Source organism: Dermacentor andersoni, chromosome 6 (genome assembly GCF_023375885.2).
Source record: "Dermacentor andersoni chromosome 6, qqDerAnde1_hic_scaffold, whole genome shotgun sequence".
Classification (NCBI taxonomy): domain Eukaryota; kingdom Metazoa; phylum Arthropoda; class Arachnida; order Ixodida; family Ixodidae; genus Dermacentor; species Dermacentor andersoni.
The window spans coordinates 79,690,212-79,709,236 of NC_092819.1; the positions used below are offsets into that span (position 1 = coordinate 79,690,212).

The 19,025-nt window shown below is 45.0% G+C and overlaps 1 protein-coding gene across 3 annotated transcripts in view; it reads right to left on the reverse strand.

The window, feature by feature from the left end:
- LOC126522185 (Golgi-associated plant pathogenesis-related protein 1-like) overlaps positions 1-18,311 on the reverse strand; it is a 42,546-nt gene extending 24,235 nt beyond the window's left edge. Inside the window, exons 1-4 of one of the 3 annotated variants that reach the window (XM_055066417.1) lie at positions 18,202-18,311; positions 16,880-16,967; positions 8,061-8,144; positions 4,468-4,656 (exon numbers count right to left, since the gene is read on the reverse strand). The gene's annotated coding sequence lies outside the window, so the exon portion shown is untranslated. Of the gene's footprint in view, positions 1-208; positions 311-4,467; positions 4,657-8,060; positions 8,145-16,879; positions 16,968-18,201 lie in introns of those variants that run through there. The other 2 variants (XM_055066418.1, XM_055066419.1) reach the window with 2 other exon arrangements.
- Between the last annotated feature and the right edge of the window lie 714 nt (positions 18,312-19,025).

A 19,025-nucleotide genomic window follows, 5' to 3' on the forward strand; every position in this document is an offset into this window, starting at 1 on the left:
TACGCTCGAGGTAGTAAAGATGCCATGTAGAAGGATACGTGAAGTGCGATACTAATACATAATCTGACCGCATTCAAGCAAAGAATTTCACATCTACTTCCTGGTGTTGAATGAAACTTGGTGCAAATACTAATTCTATTCAAGTCCGTGCCTCTGTTCCGCATATATCGCCTCCCATTGGTGCTCCAGCAGAGATACACCAGCTTACCTGTACTTGAGGTGGACCGATTTTTGCAAGCCTCCTATTGTCGACGTTCGTCTCTCGATGGTGTGTAAGGTAGTATGTATAAAGGACAGGGCTTTTATGAACGCCAGCGTTATTGCCGGACCCAGCAAGCTAGCCAGATGTGGTGAGACCGCGTTGACAGGACCGTTAATTGTGCGCTTGGAGTGTCAGCCATGTGAAGCTTGCTTTTTCACCGAACTTTGATAGCAACAGTTGTTTTGCCGAAGACCTTCTAGCGAGGCATCTTGCTAAGATTGCCTTCTTTGACATGACTTACTGCTTCACCACTTTTGTTTTTAACTGTTTCGCCTAGGTAGAGCGCGCCGTGCTTATATAGTTGTTCGGTTTAAAACAAAAAGATAAAGTACATTAAGGCGTTATTGTGCGTTTGTATAATTGTCATTTGAAATGATCTGTTTCGTTCTAGTGTTGGGTTGACTTTGGAGCGCAACTACGTCATTTTGATATTGACAGCTACTTATGACTCGAAACTTTCGCAGTATATTGAAGCACGACTTGCTATAAACTTTGGTTAGGCATGTTTCTCACACAATAAATGGCGGATAGGCTGCGCGAACTGAGGTCTTGGTGTAATATGTATATATATATATATATATATATATATATATATATAAGAGAAACAAACGTAGAAGAAACCTTGCAAGGTCTTGCGCTGCCTAACTTCTCTTCGGATCGCTCGACGTTTTGAGCGCTTGCTGTAATTTGAACAATCCCAAGAATTACAGGTTTGTGCGAAAATACAAAATATTTGCCCTAAGGAAACGGTCCGTACAGAATATCATTTAATTTCATTCCATTTATTTAGGCTAAGGGCCCAGAATCGGGCATTACATATAGGGGAATGTCTTCAGGTTTTTAAAGGAAGTGTGCAACTTCTGCACTTAGTTATGTTTTAGCTGGAAAGCATTATGCAGTCGAAATTGCCTTCTAGTTACATGATCACACGTTCTCCCTACAAAGCTTTTCCCGGCATTATTTTTAGCAAGCAATACTTCTGATGATGGTAAGGTTTTTATACCGTAAATAGTATGGTATTTATAGGAGACCTTATTGGCAAACGTGTTTTAGGCATTACTAAATGGTTAAATTTAAGGCGTGCGCTACCATATTTTCTCTGTTACCGTCAGCGTCAGAACCCTACGGCCCATATAGAGAGGGCTTCTGAAGGTAGCAAACATTTGCAAGTTGCCATGCTAACAGAACGACGTCTGGCCTTGGACTTTCAAGACACGTCAGCACGAGGCACAACAAGAGCGTCTGTAATAATGCTCAATACTTTCGCAACTCTTGCGACGTGAAATACGACCCACCATCTCGCTGAATCTTACTCTATAGCGCTGCACACCTCGTGTTCTCCGCAGTCGTGCCTGCCACCTCGCACGAACGCCCTTTCATACGGCGTCGGTCCTGTCCGTATCGCTTCGAAAATAAGTTGTTGTTTCGTCCATAATGCAAATAAGCTATGCGATAGCTGGCATAGTATAGTGTGCCTTAAGTCCCTCACTGTTTTGTGTGGTAGCCGTTGAAGTAAACATACGCAGATGGGTGCGACCAATATTATTTCGAGTAGAACAGGAAAACATTAGTCAGTGATGATTATAGTCCGAGTGGTCTTGATGATAATGATGACGAGTTAGTGGCATCCCCTTTGAAACGGGGCGGTTACAAATAATCACCTAGCCTGCTTCATTTAATCAGGTATGCTATACATGTTTTTCATTCTAGCATTTTTGTATACGTCTCCTGAAATTGTTTTTCTTCCTCAAAACTTCTCTATCTACCTTGTATCGCTACCTATGCCTGTAAGAGATCCCGTCATATAAGTATTTTCCCTGCTTTTTTTTACACCGATAATCTAATCGTCTCTACGTTACCAACGGGCCCCACTGGGTGAATTCAGTCGCATTCCTTTGGGATGTGCTTAGTCGACTCCGAATTTTTGCTGCAGCATACCTACGCCTCACCTTTTTGCGAATATTCGCTCCGGTATGTTTTTGTCCATAGGCAACCAGCTCGAGCCTCAAATAGCAAGGCACCTTCCTTTGTGTTATCGTGGGACTTTTCCATTCTTATTTCTTTCTTACTCTTTTTGTAATTATCCGCGGTCTTTTTTGCTGCCATTCGTTGCATCCACTTCGCTGTCTCTGCTTATCTCACTTCATTTCTGATGACTCCTGGTTGTCTGTTTGCATTTTCAATTACCCTGTGCTTGGTTGCCCACTTCCTTGACCTGTTCGTCGATTCTGTGTCACCGCTTTTCAGGTACAGATACTTGTGCGCTTTAGCCGCCCATCTTCGGTCGTGTAGGTGGCGCCCTCTGGTGGTAGAGATTGCCTGAGATACGAGTCTCCCTTCCTCCTTTTTCGTGTCCTGCCTGTTCACGTTATCTAATCTTTCGCCTCAGCCCTCGGTTATAGACAAGCTTTAGCGCGTGGCGTTAGTCACTCATTTTAACAAGCTCTCAAGATACCAAGTGCAGCATAATTCAACCTGAACTTTATTGATTCTTCTATGCATGATACACTTGAAACGCGCTCTTGGGCTAAAAGCTGCCGTTCGTTTGCAGTTTAAAATTTTCCAGGACGAGCTGTACTTGACAGCGCGAGAAGAGTTCGCGCTCTTCAAAGACACATAATTAATTATACTAGACAAACAAAACAGTTGGAAGCACAATAAACGGAGAAAAAAATAAATGCAACAACTTAACCTGAACATTTCATTCTGCCCACTAGAGAGAGGCTACCTCACATGCAGCACAAAGGCACACATATTTTAAACCGACAAAGCTTTGTCATTTCCTGCTGCGCTCCGTCGATGCTTCAAGTTGCTCCAGCGTCGGCGAAGTGACTGAGAGGTAGAATCTTCAACTGTAAATCTGTAGGTCCGGAGTCCAAGTACTTGCGGGGCCCTGCTACTTTATTTTTTCAAAGCGTTCTGGCAAGACACTTTAGAATTTGAGTGACGGATGCCTTAGTACATCAAAGTAATTAGGGGAGTGATTCAATGGTAGTTATCGCTGTGGAAAGTGTGGTTGGCATGCTGCTGAAACCGTCTTTCATCTCAGAGAAGGTTCTTAGAATGTGTTGTTACTAGAACTATCCGCCAAACGTGGAACGTTGAGAGACTAGGTGCACAATGAGGTCAACGCTCGTCGGCTTACATTCAGGTGTGAACTCGTGATGCCATAGGTTACCTACCTTTCTTGAAGAAGTCTGCCACCGTGTGAATTTGTTCTTTTGCTTCACGCGAAGGAAATAACTGGCGTTGAAGCTAGCGTAACCTCCTTCAGCGGCAAAGTTTAAGGGCTCTTTATTGTCAAATGATATTGTTTCCTGAATATAGAACATTCTGACGTGCTTCCAGACAGAAATTAAAGTGCAACAAGTGAGAAAATGTGAACAGTTGCCTCGTTTGGTTTTGATTTTTGTCATGATTGGCAATGAATGCGGTGACATAAAAAATCTAATTATACGTCAGAGGCAACGAAGGTAAGAAACAAATATCACGCGTAATATTTATTTATATGGCTGGCGCTCTACGCTTAGCGAAAATATTTGATTAGTGCGCCTTGCACAGTTACAATGTTTGTGCTGCATACTAAGCGAAAGGAACCAATATGACCTTCAAAACTGCAAACGCTTCTTGTTAACAGTGATAAAACCATTTAGTAAATTAAAACCTATTCTACGCAGTTGTTTTACCGGACAGGCTATACGCAGCTGTGGCCACAGCGCACTTAATAGAAAGTTGTCCATAGTTATGGTATTAGTAATGAATGAGTGCATGCATTTACAACGAGGTAACGAAAGGCAAGGGTCATTTCATCGCGTTTCTATTGCTGTGCTCAAAGTCATCATTACGGATTGATGTAACATAGCTGATACTACGCCCAGATATTTATCAATTTTACGAATCAATCCGTTCGGGCCCTATTTATGCCAGAAGTAAAGCAGTTATGTTACGTGAAATAAATTCGGGCTTGGAAATTTTAAATGCCCAAGACAGTTGCCGTACTTCACTTACACACAACAGCAATGGTAGCTACGGCTTCTCCTACGCTCGAATGCTTTCGCTTTCTTGGTGTAAGCAAGAATGCGAGCTTTGAGAAGAATAATATCCTGACAAATGAAATTTATATGCCTAAATAAAACTTTCCAGTTATAATTTCATTAGGACAGAATGAGATCAATCACATGATATCACTGAAGCTTTATATTTACTGTAAAGGTATTTCCCGCAACGCAGACTGTGGTATCAATCGCTGGCTCTTTTTCTTTTCGATAGGCGTGCCGTTATGGCACTGGTCTCCTTGTACGTTCCGGGACGTCACTGCCCTTGAATTAGGCAGCCTACAGGCACTTCCCGTCCTTGCACGGCTTTCCCTGGCAGCATTCAATGGCCTTGTGACACTGATAAAAATAAACGAAGATGGCGTTGCAATGATTAAACCGTAAAAAAATGTAGTGGGAACGCAAGTGCGCATATTAAGTTATCGGGCCCCGGATGGAAAAGGAATACGCGTCGCATTCACTGACTTGCGATCTCGGCAAGCAGGTGCCACATGGATTTTCATAACCAAGTGCGTAAATTGTATTTATGTTATTATTAGTAACACAACTCGAGTGCACTTTCTAAAACAGTAGATATGTTAGAACTTAAATAAAAAACATTTTAACAGCCAGTTGAGTACACGAACCCGCCGTGGTTGTTTATCCGCTTCCCGGCCGCATTTTGATGAGGGCGAAATGCAAAAAAAAACGCCCCTATCCCGTGCATTAGGGGCACGCTAAAGATCCCCTGGTGGTCAAAACTATTACGGCTGGTCTCATAATAAAATCGCTGATTTAGCATATAAAACCTCAGCATTCGATCCAATTAAATCCACCGAGTACACCTCTATCTTTTTCGGTTTTACAAGTAATAACCGCTATACAAGTGTCAGAAAAGCCTTTTCTGGCTCTCTCACTATGTCTTTTGACTTGGGTATTACTGAGAAGCCAGTGAAAATTAAAATCGAAGCAAAAGAATAGCCGGCAGCGCATTTACGCGCTAACATCTGCTTATGTTACGCCAATAAAAAAGAAGCTTCATTTTAAAACAGAGGCGCCGACAGTGTGCCAGATAAGTCCAGCAAGCGGAGTAGAAAGCATACGCCGCTAGTGAATAGCGCAGCCAACGCAGTTCCCGAGGTTGTCCATCCGTGCATCAAGCACAGGCACTTAGGTGAAACTAATGGCATTCCAACAGAAGAGTGCCAACTTACGATGGGTGTTACGTGTTGTATCTAAATAGAGCAAATGGCAGTTTTACAGCGAAGCTGTTAGCCACTCTGTCGTCGGCATTTTTGTGTCCGTCCGTGGACAAAAATTATCAGCAGCAATTGCTCATACATTCCAAAGCAAGCGAAAAATGCAATGGTTTATCCCCCTGGTAATGCAGAGGCTACAATCACTAAGCAAAGTGAAGCGAACGGTGGACACGTTCGTGAGAATCACGCATACAACGTACAGAACAGCGTTTCGTTTCAATAGAGAACGAGCTCAAAACAAGCATCCATCATCCTTAGCAATGGATCATACCCTCTCGAGCAAGCAAAAATACAATGGCTCAATGCCCGTAAGGCAGAGGCTACAAGCGCTCATCATATTGGAGCGAACAGTGCATACCCATATAATACACACCGATATAATCACCCATATAATCACCCATAACAATAAATAAATAAAAGCGTGGAGATGGATAAACGGAATACAAAGCCCAAACAAGTGACTGTCGGCTGCGTCGTTCCTCCATTTAGCTACAACACTCAATATAATTCTTGCAGGGAAGCTGAACCAGGAGCGTAAATTCATCCTCATCTCCTTTGAGAGGCTGATCTTATCACCTAAGGAAAATTTGACACTAGGCTAGTCGGTTAAACAAACATAACATTTGTGGAGAAAAGTTACAAAAGGAGCACACTACCACGGACATAGGACACGAAGCGCAACTAAGAAATGTTATCTTATAAAAAAACATAAACAGTTATTTCACGATTATGTTGCGCTGAGTATTAACGCTGAACGATTGCAACAAAGAAGGACGAACTGAAATCTTATCGCAGTCGTTCCTGTTTTCACTGCTAAAGCTCCGCCCAATATAATCATGAACGTGGACCAACTGACACCGTTCATCGCTCTACAAAACACTCGTTGCATTGGGCGTCCTGTTTCTGTGCATGGAGCGGTATCGTTTTATCATAGTTTTTGCGCACAAATTTAGTCGCATGAGCATATAAACATGATTAATTATATTGCACAAAGTTATTTGCCTGCCGAGTGAAGCTTATGGTTTAATATGCCCATTTGTTCTTCGGTTAGTTTCCGCAAAAGCTTTTTACTGTTCTTGCAATAAAGAAACAAAGTACCAATGTATGCGCTTTAGGCGCTTTTTACACTACCAGATAGGATCCCAAACAGTTGGCCAGCGTGTTGGCAGATATCTGTAATGCCAAACGCCATGTTTCAGTGCAGCATTTTGCGTTTTGCATTTCGCCTTTTGCCTTTAAGCGTCGGTCTTTTCATAACAATCTAGATATTTGAAGCCGCTGGTTGTATAGAAAAAGAGACGCAGTACCAATCGTTTATTCTCAGGCTGCTTGAACCTCCATATATACCAGAAGTTCTAAAAAAAATTCTTTGGTAGAACCTCCGAAAACTTCACAGATTACTATGAGGAAACCCGTAATGAAGGGCTCCGTAATAGATTTGGTTACATGGGGTCTGTTTAAGTGCACACAAAGCACACTACACAAGCGTTTGAGTGCGGTCGCCGGGAGTCGGGGGTTCAACACACGACCTCGTGTGCTCAGCAGAACCATGCCATATCCACAAAGCCACCACGGCGAGTCCTGCGAACTTTGGCACATGCAAGCGCCACACTAACCTCGTAGGAGGAGGCTGTATGGAAATAAGGCGTTTCCGAGTGCAGCGCCGAAATACTTGGGCCCTATCTTCATCTGTACTATAGTTCTGAATTAAGGGGTGCCTTCGTCACGTTATGAAGACGGGAGAGTTCAGCTGTTTAATATTTGCGACAGACACGTCCTCTAATTACGCGTCTTTGAAGGGCTTCTGTTGGGCATACGCAATCAAGCTTTATGCTCAGCCTGAAGCCACTCGAGAAGATGACATCTCTCAGTCTGGCCCGACGCCGCTCGACAAGAGATATTCACAAACAGGCCCCGCGGTCGACCAATGCACGCACACCCATTTTTCGATTACCGCGGAGGAGCTGTAGAGTGGTTTGTTCACGTGACACAGGTGGAAGAGAACGGAGGAAAATTCCCAAGCAAGAACATCAACAGCAAGTTAATCTGGAGCCCTGCTGAACGGTGCCCCTCATAACCCACTGAGTATTTTTGAGGTGTTAAACCCAATAACATAAAGTGTCAGCATGTCGTCTCGTTTTTCCTCTTTGGTGGAAGAGCGGTGTCACCCAATCACTGGCGGTCTGCGTAAGTATAGAAGAGCCCGTCAGCCGCACGTTTCACGCGCGTTTAGTAGCAGTGTCGACCAGCGTGTCGTCTCCAAGTGTGAATAGGCCGATGCAGAATTTGCGGGGGGGGGGGGGGGGGGGGGGGGCGTGGCTGCGCCGATTATGAAAACTTGAACACATGACCGGTACGTGCGCGCATTTCTCGCTCCTCGTTCTTTGAACTCGGTAATTTTTCAGCAATTGAGCTGAATCTTCCCCGATGCTTTAATTCGAAGACGAGGCAAGCATTAGGTGCATGTATACATTTTTAGGTGAGTACGCCGGAAAGGTAACTTACCGAGTGCCCCGTAAGTCGACAGTGTAACGCATGATCGGGAACCTCTGTACCCGCACGAGGGCTAGGTGGCTCAGTTAGTGGCCGCTTAAAAGAAAGAAAAAAAAAAGCGATGCATTATTTGCAAAGCAAATGCTAACATTATTCTAACCTCGCTGTCATTAGGAAGATCGGTGACACCTTGAAAGCTGCGAGAAAACATGGTCGTCTACACCATGACTGAATGAGACATGCACTAGTAAAAAAAAAAAAAAGCGTAATTGCAACTGCATATGAGACGTGCTATAGATGTAAAGCTAAAGCGAGTGCTACGTGCACAGGGATATGAGATCCTGAACACATAAACGCTTGCTTTATGCAAGCCATAGGAGTGCAACCAATGTAACTTGAGCTCTCTCGCGATATTGAATAAAATAATAGGTTGTTTTAGCATTGCGTAATGCGAAATAGGCTACTGTAGTACGCGATACGTTACGCCGGGTGCGCATTCGCTGCCACTGTCTGGAACCGCCGCACACGTGAGGAGATCAGCGTTTGACTATACCGTCGTTGCATACCATGCTCGACTACAGAGTTTAGTGGTCTGCGAATTTTCGAAACTTTCGAGCAACTAAACGAAGCGTCCTGTTCGATTCGAAGGCCGAATTGAATAGTAACTATTCATAAATGAGATTCTTTTCGAATAATGTTCGAATATTTCGAAACCTCAGCTGTTCCGAATTAAGCATAAAACTGGAACAAAGATACTGTAGATTTTCACCCCTGCGCGCATAGCATAGCCTTAAAACAGGACAACTTGCATAGTGGAGCAGGGGCGCTATAACGTAAAGCTATTCCAAACTTTTCTATTCAAATTTTGCAATCAGCCCTCAGTGATTTGTCGAAAACTTTTTTAGGCCATCCCCACTTCGCCTGTCCGTCACGTGAAGTCACAAAAACATCGATAGCTCCCCATCTGATATGACGTGTGCATACTGATTATGCATGATTTGAACGAACAAAATAAAACCAGTTATTTATGATTCGACGCCTTTTCAACATTAGCCCGTGGCTTTTTGTCAAGAGTTTTCGGGCTGCACCCACTTCATCTGCCTGTCACCCGACGTTAAAAAGCCGCGAATACTCACCGCGTCAAAGTAACGTGTAAGCGTTAAAGATGCACTAATATGTCGAACAAAACTGAATATTCTTCTGAATAGCCGCAGGCTGCCCCGTTCCGAAAGGAATAAAAGATGGCTACCACCAATCACTCAGGCACTGGCTACTCGCACCTGCCGGAGAGCGTGGGTTTATTTGCGTATAATAAAGCTTTCTGCGTGGCCGTGTAACGTTTTCGAGCACTTTCGGCACGTTTACGACCTCATTCTACCAACGGTTCTTTGTTGAGGATCCGTTGTAGTGTCATTCTTAAGCTTCCTTTACGTGCCGCCGTGATTTTCGACTAGCCACCGCAAGCTAAGTGAGGGAAAGCGGACCAATCGCAGACGCCGGCACGACCCTCTTCATCCGGTTATCAATTTTAAGTGCAGTGGCTCGGCCCCATCGAATCACTCTCCACTTGAGTGTGCTCCTCGCCTCTTGTGAGCCAATTAGATACTACAAGCCGCTCAATGTAGGCACTGTTATTCGTTTTTCAAGCAAACAAAAGGGATCTTTTATGATCGAGGAGAGCGTTTGATTGGTCTGTGCAGACAACTCTCTGGGTCACCGCCCGATGCTTGCGTCGGCGGTTACGCAAATTTGACGTCAGGAGATTGGAATAAAAACATATTGGAACAGTTTTACGTTATAGGGCCCCAGGCTGCGTCGCTTGGGTAGCCATGCCTTACAGGCTGCTTAAGAGTTCTGTGCATGCGATGAGCTGCGAGTTTGCTCCCAATGCTCCGTTTGTGCTTTTAATAAACAACACTTCATAACCTACTATGAATGACAGAAATTGGTAATTTTTAGAATACTAAGAGGTGAAAATCGTTTTATATTAATTGTGATACTCGTTGTTCATTATTCGAAAACTATCCTATATTCGATTTGCCACTGGCGCTATTCGATCCTTATTCGATTCGGTCTCAAAATTCGCTATCTTCTCCCTCCAAACAGAGTTCCATTAATTACGCAGCCAGCAACACGCTACCTACTTCGTTCTGCGGAACGCAATATTCTGCGGAAACACTCGCAGTAGGCGCCTTAAGTTTGACGGATTAAGTGAACAATGTGAGAGGCTAAAATTGAGTTGTTTTTTCACGGCTAAATGTTTCGGCAACTCTCATTGCTCGAAGTGGTGTTCAACGGTGTATGGCAGTGTCTTCGGTGAAAACCTGTTGCTGTCGCAGCAGATTAGTGGAGAACCAGAGGAATGGCTGAAGTACGCTACATTTAAAAAACAGGATGCGTGTGACCATCCCTGAATAATTTCCTCCCCTTCCTAAGCGGTAAAGAGGTACACTTAACCTAACTTAGCCATAGCAGCTGCATCTCTCGACGACCTAAACTATTTCTAACGACTTTTCATCTTAAATTTATTCTGCCCGGTTTTTGGGCTAAGCACACGCTGAAATCTTCTAAGATTCCACACAGATGTCACTTCTTATGCACGCTTCACGAATACTGAGCTTGTTGCGATAACTTAACGAAAGAACTGTAGTAAGCAGAACAACGGAGATATTCTTGATTGTATTAAGAGTGTTCAAGACAGTCAAATATCTGCTGTGGTTGCTCAGTGGCTACGGTGTTGGGCTGCTGAGCACGAGGTCGCGGGATCAAATCCCGGCCATGGCGGCGAAATGCCAAAAAACCCGTGGTACTTAGATTTAGGTGCACGTTAAAGAACCCCAGGTGGTCTAAATTTCCGGAGTCTCCCACTACGGCGTGCCTTATAATCAGAAAGTGGTTTTGGCACGTAATACCCCATAATTTAATTTAAGAGAGTCAAAGGGAATATACGATGATTACGATACTCCCTAATGCGAAACTTCAGCGCACTTGTATACCTGGTTTTATTTAGCGATATGTTGAGGCAAAGAATTTGAGACCAAAATCACCGCACCGACTGGCAGTAGGCCAGTGACGGCAGCGCCTTCGCAGAGGAAAGAGCAGTATGGGAGCGCTGGCATGATGAGAGACATCGGAGCCAGCTGTAGAAGGCGACGACGAAGGCGCCAGCAATGGCACAAGCGCGTTCGTGCGGTTGCGCCGAGGGACGCCGATGCTCAACCCAGGAACAGGCGACTAATAGCTGCACTCTAAAACATTGTACGCATGTATACGTACAAAACTCGACCATGTATATCCGCGATCAATGTGAAAACCAGAAAGTTGTTCGGCCATTGTGTTCATATGTTAAAAGAGTACGCAAAAAGTAACACTTAAGCACAAGGATAGCGAGTAGCTGAGTCGGCGATCGCTGAAAATCTGGTCTGCAGGTCGATCGAGCCTATTGCGGTCATAGCTTGTTCATTATTCAGAGGTTTAAAATTACTCATGCTAAATTATACTTTATTCAGCGCAAAAAAACTATATTTTCTGTATGCGTGCCAATAATATTGCTTGTTCAAAGCGAGGCATTCTTTGTCCCTGTTGCGTACTTTTTCTTTCAGGCTTCTGTCTGCTGGCTTCTGCCTTGCACAATCGGGAGGTACTGGAAATAGTGCAAGGAAGCACCAGATACAGTTCGAATTGCAGCGGCTCAAGAAATGGGGAGCGAGAGAGACAAAAAAATAAAAGGAAAGACCGGTAAGCTAACCAGGGACGCTCCCGCGACACCTGGGGAAGGCGGAAAGAAATAAGGGCGGAATAGACAATGCGGAGGGGCGAAACATGCAAATGTGGAGTGAGATCTAGCGCCCACACGCCGTTGTCGTGCCATGCTGTCGTGATTTCGTCGTCGTCATTTCGTCGCCATCATCATGCCTGTGATCATTCCTTCGTTGTCATGGCGCCGTGATGCTACCGCCATCTTTAATATATCATCATCACGGCGTTGTCGTATCGTCATCACTCCCCCATCGACGAGTAGTCGTCGTCATTGGTTCATCGTCTCAAAGTCGTTTTCATGTCCTACATGGTCGGTCCATCGTCATCGTTATCTGGTAGTGATGGCAGTGTCGTCATCGCACTGTCGTCATTCCTTTGTCGTGACATCGTCGCCACCCTGTCGTGATAATTTTAGCATCGACATAACATTCTCACCATGCCGTCATCTTCACGCCGGCTTGATCATACCATAGTAATCCCTGCTGGCTGTCCTCTTGCACGACTGGCCGGCAGCGGACATAGTACAAACAAGCACTGGATATAGTGCAAACTGAGGCGGCCAGCAGTGGCGTAGCCAGAAATTTGGTTCGGGGGGGGGAGGGGGGAGGGGGCTCACATTGCAGCTCGGTCTCCTCCTTAAGAGGAAGCTTTAGCTCGGGTGCTCGTATCTAAATACATGTAAATGGAGAATTAGTTTTTCTCGGCAACAAATGCACCAAATTTGACGAGGTTTGTTGCATTTAAGAGAAAAACATAAATTCTAGTGATTGCTTGTTTCGAATTTTTCATTTAGTTTGTCAATTCTTTATTAAAAATGCACCGAAATAGCAAATTTTCAGAAATCTTAGCTATCAAGCTTAAAACTATGTAAAACTATGTTTAAAACTATGTAAACTATGTAGCTGTAAGCTTTGCTGTCGTGTTTCAGGTTCGTAGAAGTGGCACCATGGTTCGTCCCCGATCACAATTGGAGACAAGAAGTCGTCCCCCTTATTGTGATACCGGATCAGATGAGTTAAGGCAGCGCTGAACTTCTCCGTCTTCTGGCCGTAGATCAAAATCTTGGGCAACCATTGCGCACGCAAGAGCGGATAACCGAGATGTTCATGAATTATGGCGTGAGCCAAACCGTGACTGATGTTCACACGCTCTGCCAGTTCGTCGATGCTTATCTTCCGTTCTTGTCTCCTCAGCTCATCAACCTTTGCAGTTTTGTTAGGTGTGATTGCACGATGGCTTTGGCCCGGTCTTCAATCGTCTTTGCAACTTTCACGTCCTTCTTTGAATAGTTTGCTCGAACGCTTCACAGTGGCCAATTAATGCAGTGTTCAACGTACACGGCAGCCATACGGCGACTAATTTCTTTTTGGGAAATACCTTCAGCTTTCAAAAACCTCAGAGCGCCACGCTGTTCAACTTCTAGAGCATCCATTATGTCGCGCAACCATGTTCAACCCAGTGCATGAGAGCATTTAGCAACCTTAATACTCACACCTGCGTGTCACTTTTGTAATAGAGAGATGCCTCTGTGTCACGTGCATGCCTCACAGCAAATGCACCGAACAATTATTGCGCGGGGTGGGTAGGGTCACTTTCATTTTACTCGCCTTCGTACATTAGAAATGCGAAGATACAATGGAATATACAAATGCGAAGATGCAGCTTGATAAAAGGGAAAGGAGTTTCACTGGAAACAAAGTTCACTCCACGCATACACAAAACGCCTCAACAAGATATTTAAGTATACGTATAACTCTCCAATAAATCTACGTATGTAAAAAAATGTCACTGTATACAATGCGTCAAAGAAGGCAAATAAACATGTTGCGCAATCAGAGATTCACATAATCCTAGATCCTACCTCCGTTCCATCCAGTCCCCCCAATGTATCGCGCGCGACGGAAGGTGGTTGTGGTGAAAAACTTTTATTGCTCTCAGACGAGAAGCACATGGAGGCACGCACATGGGCCGGTCCTTAAGGGCCCGGCCCTTAAAATACTGGGTGGAATCCCTAGTACGGGACCCCTGTGGCGACGGCCGCTGCCCGGGCGCGCTCGACCAAGGCCCTTTGGGCCTGCAGGTCATAGCAGCCGAGCAGGGTCGCCTCCCAGTCCTCCCGAGTGGGGTTGGGGTGAGGGGCAATAGCTGGGTTAGATGGGCAGGCCCACACCATGTGGTAGATGTCCGAAGACTTCTCCGCACAGTGCGGACAACTGCCCGTGAAAGAACGATCAAAATGTTTGAGTGCTGCCGGGCACAGCAGAGTGTTCGTATAGAGACGGAGTAGAAGCCGCTCCTCCGTCTTACTTTTACTCGGGCGAGGGTAAAAGCTATGGCCAGATTGATAATGCAGGACAATGTCTTTAAAAGAATACGCGGGATTGAATTCAAGATCCTGATCTAGGGGGTCGAGAAAGGAAGCCCGGAGAGAAAGCGCGCGGGCGGCGGCATCGGCTGCCTCATTCCCCTCGAGACCCATATGAGCAGGAGCCCATACTATGTTCCGCCACGGCGTCATCACTGTGGCGACGGAAGGCGGCGCGCTTGCTCCCCGCTTTGCTCTTTTGCGCACACAAGACTGAGCCACCATCGTCGTCTCACCCATTCCAGCCCTCCATGCCCCTCCCTACGCTTTGACTCGCACATAAAGCATGCGGCACGTAGTCACGATGTTATCGCCCTTGGATTTAATACGAAACATGAGGGCGACGGCGACGGCGGAATGCGCCTGGAGTGTCCATATAATTACTATCGCAATACTATATAATCAGACTATCCGGCAACTGAAGCGTGCCATGGCCCATTACTGTCCGCAAAAGAAGTAACAAAATCGAACTTTCACCATACGACAATTCGCGGCGCCACAACAATGTCTTTTTTTTTTCTTTTGTGGAGCTGGGGCACCGAAATAAAAACTCGCAAAGTATGTTGGCCACAATCAAATGCCTACTTTGGGCACGTAGTGTAGCTACCGAAAGAATATCGAAGAAAACGTGATCACGCTTGGTCCACTGAGAACTATACGCGTAATGCTCGGTATCCTACACTGGCGAGACAAGACTTTCCCGAGAGGTTGCGCTCAAGCGAACGCGGTGCGTCGAGTCCCCACAGTGATGGCGGTGAGCGACGATAGTTTCTTTTTCTCGTCTGCTAGCCAGAAAGTGCCCAAAACTCTGCCAGGCGAAAATCCACTCGGCCAGAGAAAAGCGAACGCGCACGGAAGTGCGCCGCGTGGTGGTCGGGCTAACACCAGTTTGTATAGGTGTTCTGTGGTAACACCAGAAAAACTCATGCGCTCTGGCTGCCTCTGGCAGCCCGCGGGTAGGGTAGCGAGGACAAAAAAATTGAAGAGGCTCAATGTGTCCTCGCGAATAAAAGTCGAAGTAGAAGAAATAACTAAGAACGTAGTTACCTTGGCTGACTTTAGAGTTTGACATGGATGCTTTGGCGTAGGCGAAAAGAAATTGTATTTTTTATGTGTCATGACGGCACGAATGAACCACCATGACGCTTCATCTCATCCGACCTCGCTGCTGGCTTTGTCAACTTGTCTGATAGTGTGTTGATTTTGATTGTCTCGTTGTATTGTCCGATGTAAGACTTTAGAAACGTCAATGCACCTTTGGCGTCCAATATTTATTGAAAATCTATTAGATTGAAATTAAATTGAAAATCTAAAGCACAACTTTGGGAATGTCAATGCACCTTTCACATCAAAAGTTCATGAGAACTTTATACCCATAAATTTCGGAATTGACATCCATGCGCTGCGTAGATTCCGCGGCCTCCACAAGATGCCGTGGCGAGCCCGTTCGCCATCAAAACGCCCTTGAAACATTGTGTTCCGATGGGGCTGCTTGGCGTTATGTGAGTCCCGGTGCATGGGCGCTGCTGCGAAATCCAGCCCGAGTTCGCAAGGTTCGCACTGAAATGTCTTTCCGAGCGTGAAAAAGACATTCTAGAGAAAATTCAGAATGATTTCCGGCACCGGGGATTGCTTGGGTGGGCGATGCATGGACAGCACGAAAAAATTTTGGTGGGGGGGCGAAGCCCCATAAACCCCCCCCCCCCTGGCTACGCCCCTGGCGGCCAGGGATGGCAAGTGACATACGCAAGCGCGGGCGTATGCTCTAACACCCACATGTTGTTTTCATCTTGCCGTCATCGTCATTTCATCGCATTCCTACTATTCCGATCATTCATTCGTCGTCATTGTGCTCATTATCTTTCCGCCATCTTCACGCTTTGGTAACTACTGAATCACAATGCCGCGGAGAGCTCTCCACGTGCCTGTTGCGAGCACTCTGCTCAGTTACCCTTCCTAGCGCCTCTTTGCATCGCTGTTACAAGAGCGCCGGCGGCCCTTCCCGCATCGTTAGGCAGCGGTGTTGGTCGAGCGCGCCGGCTTTTATGCATGACTCGTCGAAGGTTCCAGTGTAATGGCTGTTGCCCGCGTGGCTTCCAAAAAGTATTACACAATTTGCGTCGAGCATACAATCAGATTACAAATACTATGGCGCCATCTCGTAGTCTCGTGTGGCACCCTTCTCACCCTTTCGCCATACTCTCTTCCCTCCGCTTTCCTCCTCGCGCTCTCTTCACTATACCGCCGTCTTTCATTCCTCGCTGCGCTCGGCGTTCGCTCTTTCATCCTTCGCTGTACTCGTTTGCTCGATTACGCCGAGGGACGCCGATTCCCGCCGACGTTCAGCGCAAGAACAGGCGACTAAGAGCTGCGCTTTAAATGAAGAAAGGGGTCACAACTATTTGCCTAATATAACAAATCTGGTTAACTAGCGAATAGGTAGCTTATTACCTTGTGGCAAACGCGTGAACACACACTTTAGAAGCAATAACTTCAGGGTACTCAAGCAAATGTCGTTACAAGATATCATGCAATAGTTATGTAAAAAATTGGTCATTAGTAACTGCACTACAAAGCAATTGTCTCATTAACTGTTTTGCAAAATTGATCTGCGAAACTGAGCTGTGAGGTATGAAGAAGTTTTTTCAGATATGGTGAACATTGTTGCACTAGTAGGAGAGATTAAAAATATCAGTATTGTACAAACCGGCCTATGTAGCCCCGCTGCAACATCAAAATAAAGAAGGCACACCAAGGTTATCCACACTGTCCAGGTCATTATTGTGCTCTGTAGTCTGGAAATGAACAAATTTATTTTATTGACTGTATAGTCTATTAGTGTTTATTCGAGGACGGATAGTACGTGGGTTTAAATCAGTTAAGCATATCATTGTTGACCAAAAAAACTATGTTAACAAGCGGATCCTGCCAAAACGCGACATTCACATGGCCATTAGAACAAGTAATGAAAAGATAAGACATGATCGTAAGTATACTCAACATCTTTTGTATACCTTCCATAGGCAAAGAAAACAACGAAGTGTTACACCATATGCGCTGTTCTTAATCAATATGCAGGATAGTGTAGACGCACATTTCTGAGCCGGCAATAATCCTGTCATGCACACAGTCTGTACTAATAAGGGATTGGTGCAATGAAAGCACAAAATTGCGCATGCTCCTTTTACGGATTAGTTCTCCGGTGTGTCTAAACGTTGGGTCCTCGTATTACCCCACTACCGTTATCACGTAACCATTTGCCGGGAACACAGGGAAGTATCTGTGGAATAAAATTGCGACTGCTACCTGACACGCAGTAAATAAAAGTGTGCTAGACAAGTGAGGGGTTTTTCAAACTTTCGGTTTCTAAGGCGTCTATGCAAGAGAATATCGTAACTTATAAACCATTCTGTACAGTCGCCCTCCATACCTAAGACCGAAGGGAAATATGTTGATGGTCACGAAAATATAATTTTTCGGAAAGTAGCGATTCGTGAACATGCTGAGAAAACCAACTGCAGTGCACAATGCTGTGTTAGGGTTTTTTTTTCAATTCAGTAAAAGACGCTGAGATTTCCTTGCGCCACTGTTCTGGACAACTTGCTTTTTAAGCTATCATGGGTCAGTGTTCGTCATTGTGCTATAACAGCAACATGGTGATGCCCTTTAATGAGACTGTGAGCACGACCACAGAGTGGTTATGTCTATTACGGCTGCACAAAAAAAAAAGCGAGTTCTATAGATAGCGCTTCCTATAGCAGGCAAGTCACTCTGGCCAAAAGAGCACGCTGTGATCGCCCCACCATTGCACCGGTCGGAGTGACTATCACCTGATATGAAATGCTGATTTGAATAGGTACGTTCCTTCACTTAGCTTATTCTCTGTTCTTCATAAGTACTTGTGTCCGCACTAAAACAAAGCTGTGACTAGCTTGCTCTCTTGTCGATGTCCCTGCCTTCTTAGGATCGGTTTCTTACGTAGCGCAGAAATAACATGCAAATATATAGAACGCTGCTCGTGGAGCCTACCTTTTGATGGTTAAGCGACTAGGTGACCGTGAAAACACGATGCCCACAAGACAACGTTCGTTAAGTCTAAGATAGCGCTTTCCTTTATGACAACTGTGGTGGTATAAAGCAAGCAGCTGCATTTCTTTTGAGTGGGGCTTCTTAACAAGAAACAGAAACATGAGCTAAATAAAAAGAAATATGTTATTACGTGAAGCATCAGTCGACGTTAAGTGAATTAGAGACAAGTTTCACCGTTTGCAAAAAACTAAACAAAAGAAAAACAAGAACAGCGTTACAACATAGCTATAAATGCGCGTTGTTAGGAGCGCCATTTAAAGAGGCAGTTTACGATTGTTACGTTTCCTTGAGCAGACTTTGGAATAATTGGTCAATTTAATGCGTTATTTGAGAAGCGCCATGTCTTAAGTCGGCCGGTGTAAATGTAGGATATACGTGTCTCTTTCGGTCGGGAAAACAAAAATCTCCTGATTTTTGTTTGGACGTTCTTACTAACATATATCTAGGATGCATAAGACGAGTACCAGATGTGGTTATGATCTCTGACTTGATAGCATTTTGCGTTAAAATATTGGCAGTATAGGAGGACTGAGCTTGCGCTTGTTGTGGGTATAAAAAATGAAACTACGAAAAGAGCTGCGCTTCTGAACTAAGCAAACAAGCATTCAAGCAATACTTCGCAGCGACAACAGTACTGCGGAACAGGATGTCAGTAATCACTTAACTGCACGAGTGATTTGGTGTCAATTCTTAAAGTTCGTGAAACGCGAGTCAGTGATCGTGCGCACAGATGATTCAGATTTCATTGGCAGTGAGTACAAAAA